The 22,183-nt window shown below is 47.1% G+C and overlaps 1 pseudogene; it reads left to right on the top strand.

Moving 5' to 3' along the window:
* Positions 1 to 7,048: 7,048 nt before the first annotated feature.
* On the top strand, positions 7,049 to 7,255 carry LOC142274706 (U2 spliceosomal RNA; annotated as a pseudogene).
* The last annotated feature ends 14,928 nt before the right edge of the window (positions 7,256 to 22,183 follow it).

The raw sequence follows: 22,183 nt of genomic DNA, 5'->3' as shown, positions 1-22,183 counted from the left end.
GCCCGCTTCTTTTCAACATATTTATAAATGACCTTGTTGGGGGCATGCGGAGTAGAATTTCAATATTTGCAGATGATACTAAACTCTGCAGGGTAATCAATACAGAGGAGGATAATTTTATATTACAGGGAGATTTATGTAAATTGGAGGATTGGGCTGAGAAGTGGCAATTGAAGTTTAATGTAGATAAATGTAAGGTCATGCACTTGGGTAGAGGAAATAAAATTTATAATTATGTACTTAATTGTAGAGCACTGGGTAAAACAGACACAGAAAAAGACTTGGGTGTATGGGTGGATGGTAAACTTCACTTTAGTGGACAGTGTCAGGCAGCTGCTGCCAGGGCTAATAAAATAATGGGATGTATTAAAAGAGGTATAAGTGTTCATGAAAAAAATATAGTTCTACCTCTGTACAAGTCACTAGTGCGACCGCACTTAGAATACTGTGTACAATTCTGGTCACCGATATATAAGAAGGATATAGCTGAACTGGAGAGGGTGCAGAGAAGAGCGACCAAGATTATTAGAGGAATGGGTGGGCTGCAATACCAAGACAGGTTATTAAACTTGGGGTTATTTAGTTTGGAAAAACGAAGGCTTAGGGGGGATCTAATCACAATGTATAAATATATGAGGGGACAATACAGAGACCTTTCCAAAGATCTTTTTACACCTAGGCCTGCGACTGGAACACGGGGGCATCCGCTACGTCTTGAGGAAAGAAGGTTTAATCATAATCACAGACGAGGATTCTTTACTGTACGAGCAGTGAGACTATGGAACTCTCTGCCGCATGATGTTGTAATGAGTGATTCACTACTAACATTTAAGCAGAGCCTGGACGCCTTTCTTGAAAAATTTAATATTACCAGTTATGTATATTAGATTTTATGACAGGGTATTGATCCAGGGAACTAGTCTGATTGCCGGATGTGGAGTCAGGAAGGAAATTTTTCCCCATTGGAACTTGTTTGCCACATTGGGTTTTTTTTGCCTTCCTCTGGATCAACATGTTAGGCTACGGGTTGAACTAGATGGACTTAGAGTCTCCCTTCAACCTTAAAAACTATGATACTATGATACTATGATATGATACCAATTTTAATATATATTATGCATATATACACATATATCTCCATGACAATCGCTTTTTTTTTTTTTTTTTTCCTTCTCTCCGTATTATTATCAGTACTTATTACTCCTCTACCTATAAAAATATAAATTAATTAAAAGCAAACAGTTCTATATCATTATTGAGTCCATATGGTTTCAAGGTGTTCAATTCAAAAATCCATTGGCTTTCTGCTCGTGACATTTTTTTAATGAAATCGCCACCTCTCCAATCCTTAGTTATTTTTTGTACGCCCCATACTTGGGATCCTTTAAAGGACCCTCCATGTTTTAACACATAATGTCTGGATAGGGGGTGCTTAGTACATTTATTTTTAACACTTCTAATGTGCTCACCCACCCTTTTCCGTAGGGGTCTAATAGTTCTCCCAATGTATTTTTTCTGACAGGGACATTGAATGCAATATACTACTCCCTTTGATTGACATGTAATAAATTCTCTAATCATGACTTCTGACTGCCCCTGTAAGAAGGATTTCCGTGAAATATTTTTTGTATTCTTACATACTATACAGCTTTTGCATGGAAAAAAACCTTTCAGGCCAAATAATCCTCCCTTATTAGGTGCTGTAAGATTACGTATGGTGGGTGCCACTAAATTGCCAATATTGTTTGCCTTCCTATATATGAATATAACGTCGCAAACTTATATTGTACAACTTAAAACTTGTAAGTTAGCCAGGGGTGGTATAGTACATCTTTCATTGTATAAGTCTAAATTATTAACCAAACAAAATATATGCCACCGGCCGGGGCATTACATTAGACTGGTAAAACTAAATCAATGTGAATATTGTATCACCTCGAAGTTAATTGGTTATACAAAAGAATTTTATTCTCATTACTTTCATTTTTTATTTTATGTGGTCCTTGTTTTATGTGGTCCTTGGTTTTAGTAATAATCAGTGTATTGTATATTATCAAATACTCTGTCTTGAAACAAGGATAGCAAAAAATTTTTTATTTGTGGTCTATTAATAAAATTATAAAAACCCATCTAGCGCTGGTTTATTGTGGATTTTTACTTAAAATCCTTTACACAGTTTATTAAAGGCTACTTTACACACTGCGATATCGGTCCCGATATCGCTAGTGTGGATACCCGCCCCCATCTGTTGCGCGACACGGGCAAATCGCTGCCCATGCTGCACAACACCGACCAGACCCGTCACACATACTTACCTGCCCGGCGACGTCGCTGTGACCGGCGAACCGCCTCCTTTCTAAGGGGGCGGTCCGTGCGGCGTCACAGCGACGTCACTGAGCGACCGCCCAATAGCAGCGGAGGGGCGGAGATGAGTGGCCGGAACATCCCGCCCACCTCCTTCCTTCCTCATAGCGGCTGGGAGGCAGGTAAGGAGAGGTTCCTCGTTTCTGCGGTGTCACACGGAGCGATGTGTGCTGCCGCAGGAGCGACGAACTACATCGTTACTGCTGCAGTAACGATAATCGAGAATGGAGACCCATGTCACCGATGAGCGATTTTGCACGTTTTTGCAGCGATGCAAAATCGCTCATCGGTGTCACACGCAGCAACATCGCTAATGCGGCCGGATGTGCGTCACAAATTCCGTGACCCCAACGACTCCGCATTAGCGATGTTGCAGCGTGTAAAGCCCCCTTTAGTGGGAGTGGTGTACAGGGTCTTAGCAATAAAGACTATTCCATATTTCTGCCAGATACCCACAGAGATATTGAAATCTGAAAAAAGAGACTTCTGCTCATTGAAGGTAAGAACTGCTCACATAGCGTTCAACTCCACAGCAAACGAGTGCTCTAGCACTGGCATCTCAGCAGGGATATTCCCCTACTACACATGTGTGTCTGGGTCCCTGTGACAGTTTACAGGACATAACTCAGGGCACCTAGACAGAAGGCAGAGGGACTACTTTCTATTTCTGGTGTAGAGCTTAGTACAATATATATATATATACTATTACATGTGACACATGTACCTTGTATTACCATTATTCGCTGTATATGAACCCCTTTTCTCCGGGCATTATTTGTCTATAGCATTTTTCACGAACCTGAGGCAACTGAGAACCCTTCAGTGAAGGAATTCCACTAACCCTCACAATACCAACCAGGGGCCTCCCTGCAGTAACTCAGGTAGTTGTACCCATTCTCTTTCCGCATTCTATGTGTTCTTCTTCTTTCTTCTTTTTTTTCTTTTTTCTTCTTTTTATTTCTATCATGTAGTTCAGGGGTTTATAGATATATGTCCTGCATCTCATATTTCCTTTAGTGGTGCTTCTTACCCATTCTCATATCATTTACCCTAGTATTTCATGATCCTGAGGCGACTGAGAACCCTTTAATAAAGGAATCCTTTTTCACTTGAATTGTCAAGTGATACTTACCAGTGACTATCACGTAATGTTACAGGTAGTTGCATTTTCTTCCTCTTCTTTCTCTCCTTTCTTCTTTGTCACACGGTCCATTGTGTTATAGCCCACGTGTCATGATAACACTTGTACCATCTTTTCATTTAGATTCCACCTACAATTATTTACCGATTCCAGTTCTGAAATAGGCTTTCATGATCTACTCACTAGAATTCTCAAGTGCATAAGGTACTGAGACATATACATGTTCACACCATTATAAAGAACAAAGTATAAACATTGAGGTTTTTCTCACACCCATGTTCCTGTGTTCTTTGATATGATATGTGTTCATTTCCTTCACTATATAGGATTGCAAGTTTTCCATTTGTACCTTAATGGCAATGACGCTATACAATTGAACACATATCATCCTGTTATCCATATAGGTGTGTATTTACCTGCTTGACTATTTTTGGTTGTTTGATCCAGAATGTTTCTCCAGATAGGTCATGTGGAAATTTTCTTTCCTCAGTACAAATGTTTTCACTATGGCTTTGGAAAAATTTTTTGTATGTGCATCATGGTCATTTGACCCATTGTACTCTCAAGTAGCAATATATTGTACTGTTATGTTGTACTATGTACTAATTACGTGTTTATATGGTTTTGTAACCCTTTATGATCTTAGATAACTTTATCCTTGATAAAGACCTAAAAACAAGGTCGAAACGTTGGATGAATTATCCTTTTGCACAAATAAAGAATTTTCAGCATTCCAAGAGTTCTTTTCTTACGTTATTGATCACTATAGTGTGCCAGAGCTATTTCTATTGAATTGACTCTTATTTTTTCTGAGCACCTGCTATATACACAGTGACCCAGACATATTCAAGTTTCATTCAGAAGGCAGAGGGAAGCCTTAGCAGCTGAGCCTATATCTTGGCTTGTGAGCATTAGAACAGGCCGGCGATTACAGGGTAACATGAAAAATGTCCAGCTTGCATTATGACTAGAACATGACAATATCCTTTTAAGTACTAACCTATGATGCGTTCCTAAGCAGTTGATGTTATATGTTCTACATTTCATTTTCTGCATACTTTACAAGTAGTAGAATTTGCTTTGATATAGGCAACTGGATTTTCACAATGAAAAGGCAAAGGATAACGCCCGAAAAAGACGCCATACATTATGTCAGTGCCATCACTGACAAACCTGGATTGACCATGAAATACATCAATCCCCTTAAAGGTGAGTTAAAACAAGTTTTAACTAAATTGCCTTAATATTGTCATGCATTAGAATGACTGTCTTAGGTAATGATAAATATTTTCTACAGGAAGAGGAGTGTTTGCTGAAACTGAAATCGAAAAAGGGAGTTTTGTTGCAGAATATCGAGGCGAGCTCACGTATGCACTTACGATGGTAGACAACTACTCGAGATTTATGGTTGTGGTACAAGTCAAAGATCTAATGGCCCATACTGCAGCGAAGGTCTTCCAAGCACACTTATGCAGACCTCATGGCTACTCAGAGAGAGTCCTCACAGATCAAGGCACAGCCTTTGAAGCGGAAATCTTCAAGGACTTCTGCAGCTTTTACCGATGCAGGAAGATGCGCACTACACCCTACCATGCTCAAACCAATGGTTATCAACCTGCTCAGGACTTTACCCCATATTCCAGATGTGGCCTTACAAGTCATTTATAGAGGGGTAACAATACGTTGGGATCACCGGATCTAATCTCCCTTTTTATACACCCTAAAATCTTGTTTGCTTTAGAATAAACAATAACATCATAAAGGTATAGCAGTACCGTTTCAAAGTTTCGGTGTCCCAAGCAGCATTCCATCAGCCTCTGGAAGGTTCCTGGCAAATTGCACAGCTCGAAGGGCATGCTTTTGAACTCGCAGAGACCCATCGGGGTGGCAAAGGCGGTCTTCTCCCGGTCTGCCTCAGCAACGGACACTTGCCAATAGCGACTAGTGAGATCAAGGGTAGAAAAATAATTTGCAGTTCTCAATGCAGCTAGCTATTCCTCAATACAGGGGAGTGGTGCTGTCCTTCTTCTTTAACAGGACCAACGGAGCTGCCCAGAGGCTACAACTGTCACGGATAACCCCAGCCTCCTTCATGTTGCTCAACATGTCCTTGGTACACTGGTAATGTGCAGGTAGTTTTGGCTTATATCTCTCTTTGATGGGTGGGTGTGCACTTGTGGGGATGTAGTGTTTGACCCCTTTTATTCTTCAAAAGTCTAGCGGATGTTTGCTGAAGACTTGCTCGTATTCTTGCACTAGCCTGTAGACCCCCTTCTTGTGATGTGAAGGTGTGGAGTCAGTGCCTACGTGTAATTCCTTACACCACTCCTCTGGCTGACTTGGTGAGCTGTCACTGAATGGGTGGGCTGAAGCAATGGTGGATGCTGCTGTTTGGATAGCATGTGTATCTACTGAGAACAGCTTATCAATGGTGGCAAATCGGAGCAGCTTAATCTCTTGCTCTCCGCAGTTCAACACTCTCATGGGCACTCTTCCCTTCCATATTAATGAATAAAACTATGATGTAAATAGCATATAGATACCCCACAAATGCAGATAAAAGTAGGTTATGGGAAAAGGGGGAAGAGAGAAACAGGAAAATAGTGGAATAAAGTATACCTTCCAGGTGGGAGAGGAAATGGCAGCACAGCCAGTGGAGGTGAAGCAAGGGGAGCCTGCAACTAAAGAGTTGAGAGCGTTATCACATGGTGACTGAGCCTGATTGTAACGGGAGCATAGAGGTGCCGATCCTGTCTTACCTGCGTTGGTGTAGAAGTGGGTGTCCTGTGGTGGAGTCAGCTATGTGCAGTGGTGGCCGTGGGTTCTTTTATGTGCGACCGTAGTAATAGCTGCGCCCACTTCCTGTATGGGAGTGGAATGCAGTGAGGGTAATGGAACGCACGCCTGCGCATTTGTGTTTAACGTCGCGCATGTGCAGAACGGAGAAAAGGCTGCGCTCACTTCCTAATGAAAGGGAGTGAGACGCATCTGGGAAGGGAAGGGAAAAGATTAGGGTTTGGGGATGATGAAAGGGCTTTCTACGGGCAAGGATGGCAAAGGGTGGCAGTGACGGAAAGTCAGGCAGCCTGTCCTGTCCTGTCCTGTCCGTCCATCTTTTTGTATCATGAATTGGAAAGACTGCAAGGGGGAGGGGAGGTGCTTGTGTCCAAAAGGAGGAGTTATTCAGATTCATTGCAGTGGGCGGCGGCTGCAAAAAGCACCATTCTTCTTGTTTTTGCTCTGCAAAACAGCCTTTTCAAGGGTTGGCTTGGGTGACAAAATGTCTTCTGTAGGCGTGGGTTTGTCTCCCTCTCCCTAAGATGTGTCCGGTATAGGCCAGGGTGCCACTCAAGGCCGTAACCAATTCGGGTTATAGCTTCTCGGCTTTTTGGCTAAGATCAAGTGTAGTTTCGGAGGACGCTACCTTGGTCGGTACTGGAAGGTGCCTGGGATTGCACGTCTGCCGGCCTTGAGGAAGTGTGTGCGCCTTCTGGTGACACATAGCCCTCTTGTGCCTGGACGGTTCCCAGGCAACGGGAGGCGATCACCTTTGTTATTTTGAAGTCCTACTGATAAACAGAAAAAAAAAAAAATTAAATCTGTTCTTATCAGTTTAATATCTGATACGTCCCCTCTCTGGGGACCATATATTAAATGGATTTTTAGAACAAGGAGATGGAAAAAATCTTGCTCTGTCCACTCCACGCATTGACCTGGTATTGCAGTACCTCCAGGACCGGTGCACCCCTTCTTAACCCAGTTTCCAAAAGCAGAACTCAATTCATCTGATTCAAATGAGCCCCATTAGTGAATTGAAAGAAAGCAAAAACTTTATATGCACCTCAATTTGGCCAATTCACTTTTCACACTTTCACCCTTTTTTTTATCTTTCACACCTTTTACTTGCTTTATTGATGCAAAAAGCTGTGCCAAATAGCAAACTCATCTCCACTCAACTTGACCAACTCTGCTATGTCCCGTGCAGTATCTTATTCTCAGTCTTATCTAGATCATTTGCAATTGAATAGAATAGATCCCTTTTGGCTGCTTATGACTGTGTAAAATATGTAGTTTTACTGGGCTGGGATGAGAGAATCCATTGAAGCATGGTGTAGGGATTGTGGTTCCTGTGTGCTAAGAAGAGAGGCTGGCACCAGCCAGAAAGCCCCATTGCAGCCAATAATCACTTAATAACTTTTTCAACTTGTCATCATATGGGAGGCCTTCCATTCCTTGTAGTAGTCTAGTTGCCCACCTTTGAACTGACTCTAACTTCTGAATGTCCTTTTTAAAATGTGGAGCCCAAAACTGGTTCCCATATTCCAGATGTAGCCTTACAAGTGATTTATAGAGGTGTAACAATACGTTGGGATCACGGGATCTAATCTCCCTTTTTATACACCCTAAAATCTTGTCCCAAGCAGCATTCCATCAGCCTCTGGAAGGTTCCTGGCGCATTGCACAGCTCGAAGGGCATGCTTTTGAACTCGCAGAGACCCATAGGGGTGGCGAAGGCGGTCTTCTCCCGGTCTGCCTCAGCAACGGACACTTGCCAATAGTGACTAGTGAGATCAAGGGTAGAAAAATAATTTGCAGTTCTCAATGCAGCTAGCGATTCCTCAATACGGGGAGTGGTGCCGTCCTTCTTTTTTAACAGGATCAACAGAGCTGCCCAAAGGCTACAACTGTCACGGATAACCCCAGCCGCCTTCATGTTGCTCAACATGTCCTTGGTACACTGGCAATGTGAAGGTGGTATTGGCTTATAGCTCTCTTTGATGGGTGGGTGTGCACCTGTGGGGATGTGGTGTTGGACCCCTTTTATTCCCCCAAAATCTAGCGGGCTTCCCACCGGTAACCCGCTCCCCAGCTTGGATGGATGCTGAGGGAGCCCCTTTTGCCCGCAGGATCTGGCCCTGGGAACTGTAGCCTTGGCGGTGACTGTGCTTCCCTCTACGGTGTGAGCTGTTGCCTTCAATCGGGTCTTGACTGCTGGGAAACCCTGGAGGTTCCTGTCGCTAACGGATTTGACCGGTTTTACGGCGACTCCTAGCCTGGTCGGGGTCCGTAGGCCCTGCCGGATGGTGCTGGCTTCTCTTCACTCCCCGATCTGGTACCGGCGGGCCACCGCCCATCCCCGGTCCGTACGGTTCACTCCAATCAGCCTCTCCTGCAGAAGGTCACCACCGTCTGCCAACCTTGCTGAGTGCCCGGGCCACACACCCGGACACGGTCAGTCTCCTCTCCTCTTCACTTCTCTAACTCCAAAACTGATCTCTAATCTGACTCCTTTTCCCGCCTCCAGGACTGTGAACTCCTCGGTGGGTGGGATCAACCGCCTGGCCCACCCCCTGGTGTGGACATCAGCCCCTGGAGGAAGGCAACTAGGATTTGTGTTTAGCTTCGGTGTGCCTAGCCGGAGTGTAGAGTGTGTTGGTGTAGTACCTGTGACGACCTGGCTTGTCCAGGGCGCCACATTCCCCTATAGTAAAATGCAGACCGTCCGCGGGCTGCCCGTCCATCACCGGTTTTATTTTCACAACTGAAAAAGAATAAAACGGTAAAACATGTAAAAGCATCATAAACATTTTACAACGGTACAGCTTCCGCTCTTCTCCCACCCAAACAACCTGGCCCTGATGCTGCCCCTAAGAAGCGGGCAGCACCCCTTGACCCCAGTCCAGCACCAAGTTGCCCGAGCGGGTTCTGTCTCTTTCAGGGGGCCCACGTCCAAGGGGACCCCTGAACCCCCGGAGGATCGCCACCGGTTACGGTAGTGGCGGGCCTAGGCCATCCCTTTCCTCCAGGCCCATCCTCCCAAATCAGCCTCTCCGGAGGCGGTAACGGTGTCAAGCCAACAAACATTTTTATTTACATTGCACTAAGTTTGTGGTTGCCCTGCAAGTTCTCGGGCTTGTCCGTAAGCAGTTCCTTACGCAATGGTTGCACAGTCCCTACGGGGACAACAGTTGCCGGCAACGGCCGGTTTAATCACGGTTCAATCAGGTAAACTTCTTTGGTTGATCATCTTTACTTATCATTTAAAACTTTCAAACTGGTACACTCAACACATAAAGCCCCCCCCCCTGTTAAAGAGTAGTTTCCCTGTACCTAAGTGGGGGTCTACCTAGGTTGGGGCGAGTGGACCTTCGGGGTCCGGTGTCAGTGGTGACAGGCAGTGGGGCAGAGGGAACAGTCAGTTCCTCCTCCCTGCTATCATGTGGGGCAGGCGGAGGCGTAGGGGAGCTGGGTACAGGTACATCCCTGGGCACTGGCTCGCGGTTAACCGTTTCCATCATTTCTTCATCCACGGGTTGTGGGAACAGTATCACTGGAAGGATCACCGCACCGTTCTGTGTAGGCCAGTCTGCTGGAAAATCACCCATCATGGTGTGGATTACCTCTTTTTCCTTCTCCACTGGACTGGGAACTGGAGCCTCATCCGCTACTCTCAATGCTGGTGGGCACTTCTTCAGGTGGTCTCGGGAAACCGTGGCCAAAGTCCCCCCCTGGTCACGGCTGATCTGGTAGGCCTTCTCATTCTCCCATCCTGTGGGCTGGACTACATACGGGGTTTTTTCCCATTGATCATCCAGCTTGTGGGCCCTTCTTTTCCGCTTCAGCACTACATCCCCAGGTTGGAAGGAACCGGCAGGCGCCTTCTTGTTGAAGCACTGCTCCTGTTGTCCCCGACTCCGGCACAAGTTCTTTTCAACATACTCCTGGACCTGTCGGTACTGTGTCCTCCGCCGAGTGTCCCATTCAGCTGTCGACAGGAGTGCTTCTGAAGCTTCCAAGCCCATTTCCAGATCCACTGGTAGCCGGCCGGGACGAGCTCTCATCAGGTATGCTGGAGTGCATTTCGTAGAGCTGGAAGGGATGTTGTTGTACATATCGACCAGGTCAGGTAGCTTCTCCAGCCACAGGTTCCGCTCTTCCAGTGGTAACGTCTTGAGGAGGCCCAGGACCAAGTGGTTCATCTTTTCACAAATGCCATTGGTTTGGGCGTGGTAAGGCGTGGTCCGGATTTTCTTGCAGCCGTACAACTGGCAGAATTCCTGGAATACCTCTGCTTCAAAGGCCGGACCCTGGTCGGTAAGCACCCTCTCCGGGTACCAATGCGGTCAACAGAAATAAGCCTGGAAAGCCTTAGCAGCGGTGCGGCCGGTTAAGTCCTTAACTGGGACAACCACCAGGAACCTCGAGTAGTGGTCTACGATGGTCAGAGCGTAGGTGTACCCACTTCGGCTGGGGGTGAGCTTTACATGGTCAAGGGCAACCAGCTCCAGCGGTTGGTGTGTAATGATCGGGTGTAGGGGTGCCTTCTGGCTGGCCTCGTCCTTCCTTCTCAATGCGCAAGGGCCACATTCTCGGCACCAGGCCTCCACAGATTCCCGCATTCCACTCCAATAGAACCGCTCTCTTAACAACATCTCTAGCTTCTTCCACCCGAAGTGCACTGCACCATCATGGTATGCTTGCAGGACGGTGGGCACGTTAGCCTGGGGAATCACCAGCTGGCGGATCTTCTCGTGAGTCTTTGGATTAATCAGCTCGCGATACAACTTCCCCTGGTGTAGGTATAGCCGGGTCCGTTCTTGCCACAGACGTTGGGCTTCGGCAGGGGCAGCAGGGTCTATCCCAGCAGAACCCTGTTCCACTAGAGTCTTGACCAGGCGGACAGCAGGTGCCTGGTCCTGAGCTTCCTGCCAGTCCTGTCGGGGCAGCGGATCCAGGTTCACCCGTTGTTGGTAGACGTGCACCTTCTCAGTGAATGGCCGGTGAAATGCAGGCAACTCGATCTCTTCGAGGTCATCATCCTCTGGCCCCTCTTCCGACAGGTGGGGCATCCGGGAGAGTGCATTGGCATTGACGTTGGTACGGCCGGCCCGGTACTTGATGGTGAAATCGTAGTTGGCTAACCTGGTCACCCACCGCTGCTCCAACGCGCCCAGCTTGGCCGTATCTAGATGGGTCAGCAGGTTATTGTCTGTGTACGCGGTGAACTTGGCTGCTGCCAGGTAATGGCGGAACCGCTCGGTGATAGCCCACACCAGTGCCAAGAGCTCAAGCTTGAAGGAGATGTAGTTCTCAGGGTTCCTCTCAGTCGGTCGGAGTTTTCGGCTAGCATAAGCTATTACCTTTTCCCTTCTGTCTTGGACCTGGGATAGAACAGCCCCCAAGCCCACATTGCTGGCGTCGGTGTAGAGGATGAATGGGCGGCTGTAGTCAGGGTACGCTAGGATTTCCTCTCCGGTCAGGGCTGTTCTCAGCTGGCGGAAGGATTCCTCATGCTTTTCTTCCCACACCAATGGGGCTACTAGGGATCTACCACCCTTGGTCTGTCCTATGAGGAGGTCTTGCATGGGGGCAGCCATCTTTGTGTACCCCTTAATGAAGCGACGGTAATATCCCACCAGGCCCAGAAACTGCCTCACTTCCCTCACTGTGGTCGGTCTCGGCCAGTCTTGGATGGCGGTGATCTTCTCGGGGTTGGGGGCGACACCTTCCGCACCAACCACATGTCCTAGGTACTGCACTCTGGGTTTCAGCAGATGACACTTTGAGGGCTTCAGCTTCATCCCATACTTGGCAAGGGACGCGAACACCTCGGCTAGGTGCTCCAGGTGGGCTTCATACGTCTGTGAGTACACAATCACATCATCCAAGTACAGCAAAACGGTCCCATAGGCAGTCTTCTCTCGGTCTTCCGGTGCCACGGCCACCTGCCAGTACCCGCTGGTGAGGTCAAGGGTGGAGAAGTAGTTAGCGGTTCTCAGCGAGGCCAGGGACTCTTTGATGCGGGGCAGAGGGTAAGCATCCTTATGCGTTATCTGGTTAATCTTCCGGTAATCCACACACATCCGCATGGTGCCATCCTTCTTCTTAACCAGCACCAACGGAGCGGCCCAGGGACTACAGCTGTCCCTAATAACCCCTGCCTCCTTCATGTTCCTCAACATGTCTTTGGCGCATTGGTAGTGCGCAGGGGGAATAGGCCTGTATCTCTCTTTAATAGGGGAGTGTGTACCGGTAGGGATGTGGTGTTGAACCCCTTTAATCTGCCCAAAATCTAGAGGGTGCTTGCTAAAAACCCGCTCATACTCCTGTACCACCTGGTATACCCCTTCCTTGTGGTGTATGGGGGTATCATCAGTGCCGACATGTAGCTCTCGATACCACTCGCCTAACTCCCCCAGGGATGAGTGGGAACCGGCAGCAGGCGGTGTGACCGGGGGAACGGCTTCATGGATCGTGTGGGGATCTAGAGTGAGCAATTTGGCAAGGGTAGCGTACCGGGTGGTGCATGAATGCACACATATTGGTTTTATAATCTTATTGTATTACTTTATATTCTTATTTCATTTGTGCATATCTCCACCATAATCCTGGCTACGAAATATAGCTTTTTTTGGGGTACACAGGTAGTAAGGTCTTCTTTCTATTTCTTTAGGGGTGATATAGCCTGGTGGAACTCTAGACCTCTAACATTATATATGCACCCTTTTTCTTTATGGTTCTTGGACACCTTATAACATTCTTCCATACATATATATCTTTCTCATAAATTATAAATAATTAGGCATTTTTATATATTTTATTTACATTTTCATAAATAACTTTTTACAAAGCATGGGGGACATTCTCACATACATATAATTTTCATGTACGCATTCTGAAAATTTACGCATAAACCGTACACACTCCTTTTTGTAACAATTTCTATAACTCATTCGCTGAACTCTCATCCCGGATATTCATTCTTACACCGAATTTCCTGTTATAACACAACATTCATGATTTTTATTCAATTTATTTTTATTTTTTAGGTTTATTAGTAGTGATGAGCGAGTACTAAAAAGCTCGGGTGCTCGAAGCTCGGGCCGAGCCTCCCAAGATACTCGTGTACTCGGCCCGAGCACCGAGCCCAATGTTATCCTATGGGAGACCCGAGTATTTTTGTGAAATGACCACCGGCAGCATGTAGAAACCCTAAAAATGGCACAAAAGTCTCCGAAGAGTGCTCAAATGACATGGCAACAGCATGGGGAAGACCCCTTGAAGCATTTATCACTCAAAAGTCACAGCTGTGAATAATTTTGTCCGCATTTTACGCCATTTTTACGGACTCACCAGAAAACCTTCCAAAATGACACCAAAATGATTTTTCATAGCGGAAATGTTAAGGGCACATACCCAATAGTGAGATAGAGCTAATGTATGTTACTTTTTGAGATCAATACATGAAAGATTTTACGTAAAACATTGTGTGGCACTCCGATGTCCCTGAGAAGAGACGTACATAAAGGCCTCTGAGTCTAATGTGCCCATTTTGAGGAACTGAGTCTTTGTAGTATTTTCCTTTGCCAGGGCAGTCCAAAATTGTGAGGTTCACCAATGCCCCTGCATACAGACGTGCATGATGGCCTGTAAACCTGAAGTGCCCATTGTAAGGAAGTGGGTCTATTGTAGTATAGCCCTTAGGCAGGGCAGCCAAAAATTGGGAGGCTCCACGTTGTCCCTGGATAGAGACGTGCATGAGGGCCTCAAAACATTAAGTGTCCAGTGTCAGGAAGTGGGTGTATTATAGTATAGCCCTTAGGCAGGGCAGCCAAAAATTGGGAGGCTCCACGTTGTCCCTGGATAGAGACGTGCATGAGGGCCTGTAAACCTGAAGTGCCCATTGGAAGGAAGTGGGTCTTTTGTAGTATAGCCCTTTGGCAGGGCAGCCAAAAATTGGGAGGCTCCACGTTGTCCCTGGATAGAGACGTGCATGAGGGCCTGTAAACCTGAAGTGCCCATTGGAAGGAAGTGGGTCTTTTGTAGTATAGCCCTTTGGCAGGGCAGCCAAAAATTGGGAGGCTCCACGTTGTCCCTGGATAGAGACATGCATGAGGGCCTCAAAACATTAAGTGTCCATTGTCAGGAAGTGGGTGTATTATAGTATAGCCCTTAGGCAGGGCAGCCAAAAATTGGGAGGCTCCACGTTGTCCCTGGATAGAGACGTGCATGAGGGCCTGTAAACCTGAAGTGCCCATTGGAAGGAAGTGGGTCTTTTGTAGTATAGCCCTTTGGCAGGGCAGCCAAAAATTGGGAGGCTCCACGTTGTCCCTGGATAGAGACGTGCATGAGGGCCTCAAAACATTAAGTGTCCATTGTCAGGAAGTGGGTGTATTATAGTATAGCCCTTTGGCAGGGCAGCCAAAAATTGGGAGGCTCCACGTTGTCCCTGGATAGAGACGTGCATGAGGGCCTCAAAACATTAAGTGTCCATTGTCAGGAAGTGGGTGTATTATAGTATAGCCCTTAGGCAGGGCAGCCAAAAATTGGGAGGCTCCACGTTGTCCCTGGATAGAGACGTGCATGAGGGCCTCAAAACATTAAGTGTCCATTGTCAGGAAGTGGGTGTATTATAGTATAGCCCTTTGGCAGGGCAGCCAAAAATTGGGAGGCTCCACGTTGTCCCTGCATAGAGACGTGCATGAGGGCCTCAAAACATTGTTCCCATTGCAAAGGAGCGGGTCTCCTGTCGTTGTAATGTCCATTCTGCAAAGAATGGGCGAAAAAATTTACCACTGGGGGTATACCTGAAACAAAGGCCTAACTCTTGTAACGGTCATCATGGTGGCGCATGAGGAGAAGGAGGAGCAGTCCAGCGATTATCCAAAGTCCAGAAGTGTGTACCCATGGGTGACTGGAGGTACATGGCAAATTCCCGTTACAAACTTTAAATTCCGCTCTCATTTGCTGGTGGTGTGGTGAAGTCTGGCCCAATCCAACCCTTGTTCATCTTGATCAGAGTCAGCCTGTCAGCATTTTCAGTTGACAGGCGGGTGCGTTTATCTGTAATGATTCCACCTGCGGCACTAAAAACACGCTCTGACAAAACGCTAGCGGCAGGGCAGGCCAGGACTTCCAAGGCGTAGAGAGCCAATTCATGCCATGTGTCCACCTTGGATACCCAATAATTGTAAGGCACAGAGGAATGTCGGAGTACAGTTGTTCGATCTGCAAGGTACTCCTTGAGCATCTGGGCAAACTTAGGATTTCTTGTGGCACTACCCCGCACCTCAGGGGCTGTGGTACGTGAGGGGCTGAGAAAACTGTCCCACATCTTAAAGACTGTTCCCCTACCTCTGGCGGATTGGACTTGTGCCTCTCTCGGCTGTACGCCTTGGTTGTCCACTGATTCCTGACCTATGCCGCTAGCGTTTTGTGAGGGGAATGCTTTGCCTACTTCCGTGACTATGGCCTTCCGGAACTGCTGCATTTTGGTTGACCTCTCCGCCTCGGGAATAAGAGACATAAAGTTCTCCTTGTAGCGTGGGTCTAACAGTGTTACTAACCAGTAATGATTGTCGGCCAAGATGTTCTTAACGCGAGGGTCACGAGACAGGCAGCTTACCATAAAGTCAGCCATGTGCGCCAGACTCTTAACAGCCAGGACTTCAGTAGCCTGACCAACACGTTGACTGAACATGCTGTCCTCCTCCTCCTCCTCCTCCTCCTCCTCATCTACCCTGTCCTCTGGCCAGCCACGCTGAACCGAGGATATGACTGGTGTGCATGTCATATCCTCAATTTGGCCGGAGATTTGCTCCATGTCTTCATCCTCCTCCTCGTCATAGTCCTCCACTGCACGTTGTGATGAGACGAGGCTGGGCTGTGTGTTATCACCCACACCCACTACTGTTTCTTGCTGCAACTCATCGCGCTCCGCCTGCAATGCATCATGTTTGGTTTTGAGCAGAGACCGTTTTAGAAGGCAGAGTAGCGGTATGGTGACACTAATAATGGCGTCATCACCACTCACCATCTTGGTGGAGTCCTCAAAGTTTTGGAGGATGGTACATAGGTCGGACATCCATCTCCACTCCTCAGGTGTTATGTGTGGAGTTTGACCCATTTCCCGACGGCTTAGGTGATGCTGGTACTCAACAACTGCCCTCTTCTGCTCACATATCCTGACCAACATGTGCAGAGTTGAATTCCAACGCGTGGGGACATCACACACCAGTCTGTGAGCCGGAAGATGCAAACTGCGCTGAAAGCCGGCAAGGCCGGCTGAAGCAGTAGGTGACTTTCGAAAATGTGCAGACAGGCGGCGAACTTTTACCAGCAGATCAGACAGCTCTGGGTATGACTTTAGAAACCGCTGAACCACGAGGTTGAGCACATGGGCCACGCATGGAACATGTGTCAGCTGGCCTCGCCTCAAAGCCGCCACCAGGTTCCGGCCATTGTCACACACGACCTTTCCTGGCTTTAGGTTCAGAGGTGTGAGCCAGTGATCTGCCTGCTGTTTCAGAGCTGTCCACAGCTCTTCTGCATTGTGGGGTTTGTCACCTATGCAGATTAGCTTCAGCACAGCCTGTTGCCGCTTCGCCGAGGCAGTGCTGCAGTGCTTCCAGCTTGGGACTGGTGTGGAGGGTACAGTGGATGAGGATGCGCAGGAGGAGGAGGAGGCTGAAGAGCATGACATTCCGGAGCTGTAGAGTGTGGGTGAAACACTGACTGAGGTAGGGCCTGCAAACCTTGGTGTGGGAAGGACGTGTTCCGTCCCTCGCTCAGACTGGGTCCCAGCTTCCACAATATTAACCCAGTGTGCCGTCAACGAGATGTAGCGGCCTTGCCTACAAGCACTTGTCCACGTGTCTGTGGTTAGGTGGACTTTGGGTGAAACAGCGTTGTTCAGGGCACGTGTGATGTTTTGTGACACGTGGTTATGCAACGCGGGGACGGCACACCGGGAGAAATAGTGGCGGCTGGGGACCGAGTAACGTGGGACAGCTGCCGCCATCAGGTCGCGGAATGCTTCTGTCTCCACCAGCCTAAAAGGCAACATTTCCAGCGCAAGCAGTCGTGAAATGTTAGCATTTAGAACTGTGGCATGTGGGGTGTTGGCAGTGTATTTGCGCCTGCGTTCAAAGGTTTGCTGAATGGATAACTGAACGCTGCGCTGGGACAAGGACGTGCTTGATGATGGTGTTATTTCTGAGTAGGCAACTGCAGGTGCAGGACCGGAGGAGGCTTGTTCGCAGGCAGCATGGACAGGGGATTGGCTCGCATGCACAACCAGCGAAGACGTAGCAGTGACATTAGCAAGCACTGCTCCTCGACTCTGTTGTACTTCCCACAAAGTCGGGTGCTTGGCTGACATGTGCCTGATCATGCTGGTGGTGGTCAGGCTGCTAGTTTTGGTACCCCTGCTGATGCTGGCACGGCAGGTGTTGCAAATGGCCTTTTTAGAATCATCTGGATCCAACTTAAAAAACTGCCAGACTCGGGAAGACCTAACATTTGTACAGGCACCTTGTGTCGTGTTGTTGTTCCGGGGAACGGTTGCCTGACTTCTGCCTGGAGCCACCACCCTGCTTCTTACTGCCTGTTGGGATGCTACGCCTCCCTCCCCCTGTGCACTGCTGTCCTCGCTCTGCATATCCTCCTGCCAGGTTGGGTCAGTTACTGGATCATCCACCACGTCGTCTTCCTCTTCCGCACCCTGCTCCTCCTCCTGACTTCCTGACAATTGTGTCTCATCATCGTCCACCCCTTGTTGAGACACGTTGCCAACTTCGTGAGAACGTGGCTGCTCAAATATTTGGCCATCTGTACATACGATCTCCTCATGACCCACTTCAACATGAGCTGGCGAGAGGCCAGAATGTGCGAATGGAAACGTGAACAGCTCTTCCGAGTGTCCAAGTGTGGGATCATTAATGTCCGAGGACGTGTACTCAGCCTTGTGGTAGGAAGGAGGATCAGGTTCTGAAATGTGCGGTGCAGTATCACGGCTACTGACACTTGACCGTGTGGAAGACAGAGTGTTTGTGGTGGTGCCAATCTGACTGGAAGCATTATCCGCTATCCAACTAACAACCTGTTGACACTGGTCTTGGTTCAAGAGCGGTGTACTGCTGCGGTCCCCAAGAATTTGGGACAGGACGTGCGAGCGACTAGATGTGGCCCTTTGTTGTGGCAAAATTAGAGCTTGCCCACGACCTCGGCCTCTGCCTGCACCACCATCACGTCCACTTCCTTGTTCCTTGCCAACGCCCTTGCGCATTTTGCAATGCTGTGCTGACGTGTATTCACTAGACTTGGGCGTTATATCAAAGTTTGTGCAAATTGTGCACCTGTACGCTGCCACTGACAGGCACACACGTGCGGTTTTTAAATGCAAGCACGGACGCACTAAGAACCTAACAGGTTTTAGGAGCAAAAATTAATGACGAGGACTCTGACACTATCAGCCACTGCTGACTGACGTGTATTATACACTACACTTGTGCGTTATATAATAGTTTGGTAAAAACGCACACAAGTGCACCTGTACGCTGCCACCGACAGGCACACACGTGCGGTTTTTAAATGCAAGCACGGACGCACTAAGAACCTAACACAGGTTTTAGGAGCAAAAATTAATGACGAGAACTCTGACACTATCAGCCACTGCTGACTGACGTGTATTATACACTACACTTGTGCCTTATATAATAGTTTGGTAAAAACGCACACAAGTGCACCTGTACGCTGCCACCGACAGGCACACACGTGCGGTTTTTAAATGCAAGCACGGACGCACTAAGAACCTAACACAGGTTTTAGGAGCAAAAATTAATGACGAGAACTCTGACACTATCAGCCACTGCTGACTGACGTGTATTATACACTACACTTGTGCGTTATATAATAGTTTGGTAAAAACGCACACAAGTGCACCTGTACGCTGCCACCGACAGGCACACACGTGCGGTTTTTAAATGCAAGCACGGACGCACTAAGAACCTAACAGGTTTTAGGAGCGACAATTGCTGAGAAGTCTGACACTATCAGGACTGTTTTAGACTGTGTACACCAGCCCCAGATATGATGAAGGCTGGTATACGGTCACCACTAGGAATGGCTATATACCCTGCCTGCCTGCCTGCCTGCCTGTATACTGCTACAATAGTCCTGACAAGGACTCTTTTGGTCACTAGCCTGTATTCCAACCTGGCTATACCCTGCCTGTATACAGCAACAATAGTCCTGAGAAGGACTCTGCTACTGTACTCCGACCTGGCTATACCCTGCCTGCCTGTATACAACTAGAATAGTCCTGAGAAGGACTTTTGGTCACACTGTTTGCAGCCCTGCTACGGAAATAGCTATAAAGGGCCGCAAACCTTTCCCTGAAGCAGCGACCCTCTCCCTGCACTGACTGTCTGGATAGCTGTGAGCAGAGCACAGCGCGCCCGCCGGTATAAAGGCTCGGTCACGCTGTGCAGGCCGGCCAATCACTGCAATTCCACAACTAACAGGGCTGTGGCATTGCAGTGGTCTGCCAGCCAATCCCTGCATGAGGGCTGGCTCTCAAAAGAGCGCCAACATGCAGGGATGAAGACCACGAGTACAGCACGAGTATCGCGAGATTACTCGGTCCCCGTCGAGTAGACCGAGTACAGTGATACTCGTGCGAGTACCGAGTAGTAACAAGCATGCTCGCTCATCACTATTTATTAGTAAAATGGCTTACACTCCCCTTTTTTCCACTTTTTTCTTCACTACTTTTATAAAGAAATTTTTCCTTTCTTTATTCTTAATGCAATTTTATATAGCAACACCACCATTTTTTGCCACGAACATAATTTTTCTTGTCCGTCATCCCGTTCACCCTTACAGGGTTGTGGACAGATGCACTTGTCACTACACTTCTAAGACTCAATACAGGGTCTGGAGCTCAATGCTCCCTTTTTGTTTTTTTTTTCTTCTTTTTTTTCTTTTTTTCATTTTGTCCTTCTTCTTCTTCTTTTTCTGATTTTTGTCTCAAAAAGCTGATGAAATTTGAAACACTATACCCCAGTGATTTTATAAATGTTTCTCAATATATCACTTGAGAACTTTTATGGCCGGTATTGTAACAGTTGACCATCCCGGCAGTATTTGAAATACAGCAGTCAGTCCTCTGACGTAGCTCCATATGTGTATATATAGAGGTTCTTCCTCCTTTGATTGCATACTGTTCTTTTTTTGCCCTGATGAAGGAGACAGTGATCTCTGAAACACATTGACCGGAAAAAAGAATAAAGAGATGAAATAATTAACATCAGTTTCCTTTGGTGACAGCGCGGCACGCACCCGATTTTCCTCCTATACGTTATTGCTCTTCTACTAGGGGCTGCGGCTGTCGCCATTTGTAACGTGCATTTAGGGGTTGTGACTGGCACAACCTTAATAGGTGAGTGCAACTACTATTAATTATTTGTTACCTTACCAGGTAAGACCCTAATTTGTGCGTCTGCTCCAGAGTTATTTCCCTGATTATTAATATCTGACAGGCAGTGATTGATCCTGCATTCTCACCTTCCTCTCTGTTGCACATTCTTATTGTTCCTATATGCTCTCTATTTCCATCAGACTTTTTTTGTCCTTCGGTGGGGCTCTAACATATGTGCACCATTTATTATTTATTTTTATGGATTCCTTTCTTTTTTCATGCTAGCGTTCATTATGCAGTAGTCATTCATGATATATCTTATATTTGTGAATCCATTAGGGCTCTATATGTCTGGTGCATCACATTGGGTCTTTTCAGTGCACAATAGGCACCTTTTTCTGTTATGCTCTGCTGCCACCTTATGGACATCCTATCAGTGATGCCAGAAAAAAATGGACATGTCTCCGTGCAGCAATCACGGACACGCGGGTACGCCGCACGGAGACACGTGCAGTGAAAAATCACTGATGTGTGAGCAGACCCATTCATTATAATGGATCTGCGTATCTCAGTGATTCTGTTATGTTTAAAAAAAAGCACAAACGTACCAGAATCACTGACGTGTGAAACAGGCCTTATAGTGTTTTGATTTATGTATGTATTATACAACTTCTGTGGATCTTGTATGAGTGACTTTTCTTCATTTTATTGGATTGTTTTAAAATATTGAAATAAAGTCACGCTTCCTATGCATCCCTTTGTATTCTGATTGGCTACTATAATACAGTTTTTAGGCACTGAGATCGATACCAGAGGCATGGTCTTCCGCTTACCAGAGGATAAGCTCAAAAGGCTAAGGGACATAATAGAAGGGTTTAGTGCTGTTAATAAGGTGGCATTAAGATAAATGAAATATATCTTCTCGGTCTTCTCGTTTTCTTGCTGAGTTGTGCCAATGGACAGAGTTTTTTCTAGACATATGCTATTGGAAACTCAGGGAACCAAAGCTCCTGGATAGAGTTGAGTGCGGTTCGTGGTTCGTGGTTCTCCAGTTCTAGGCTCGAGTGATTTTGGGGCATGTTCTAGATCGAACTAGAACTCGAGCTTTTTGCAATAGCTCGATAGTTCTAGAAACGTTCGAGAACGGTTCTAGCAGCCAAAAAACAGCTAAATCATAGCTTGGTTTCTGCTGTAATAGTGTAAGTCACTCTGTGAATCAAACTATTATCACATTTCAGTGTATAGTGTGCGTGAACAGCGCCTTCAGATCACTGCTGTTTCTATAATGGCGATCGCCATTTTTTTTTTTTTTTCTTGTCTTCCTTCCCTAAGTGCGCGCGTCTTGTGGGGCGGGCCAGCATGTCAGCCAATCACAGACACACACACAGCTAAGTTGACTTTGAGCCAGAGAAGCAACGGCATGTGTGATAGGATCTGCATGTCACATGTCCCTGCATTATAAAACCGGACATTTTCTT

This window comes from Anomaloglossus baeobatrachus, unplaced genomic scaffold (genome assembly GCF_048569485.1).
Source record: "Anomaloglossus baeobatrachus isolate aAnoBae1 unplaced genomic scaffold, aAnoBae1.hap1 Scaffold_379, whole genome shotgun sequence".
NCBI classification, from domain to species: Eukaryota; Metazoa; Chordata; class Amphibia; order Anura; family Aromobatidae; genus Anomaloglossus; species Anomaloglossus baeobatrachus.
The sequence above is the reverse complement of the archived record's forward strand: the minus strand, read 5'-3'. Positions and strand labels throughout refer to the sequence as shown.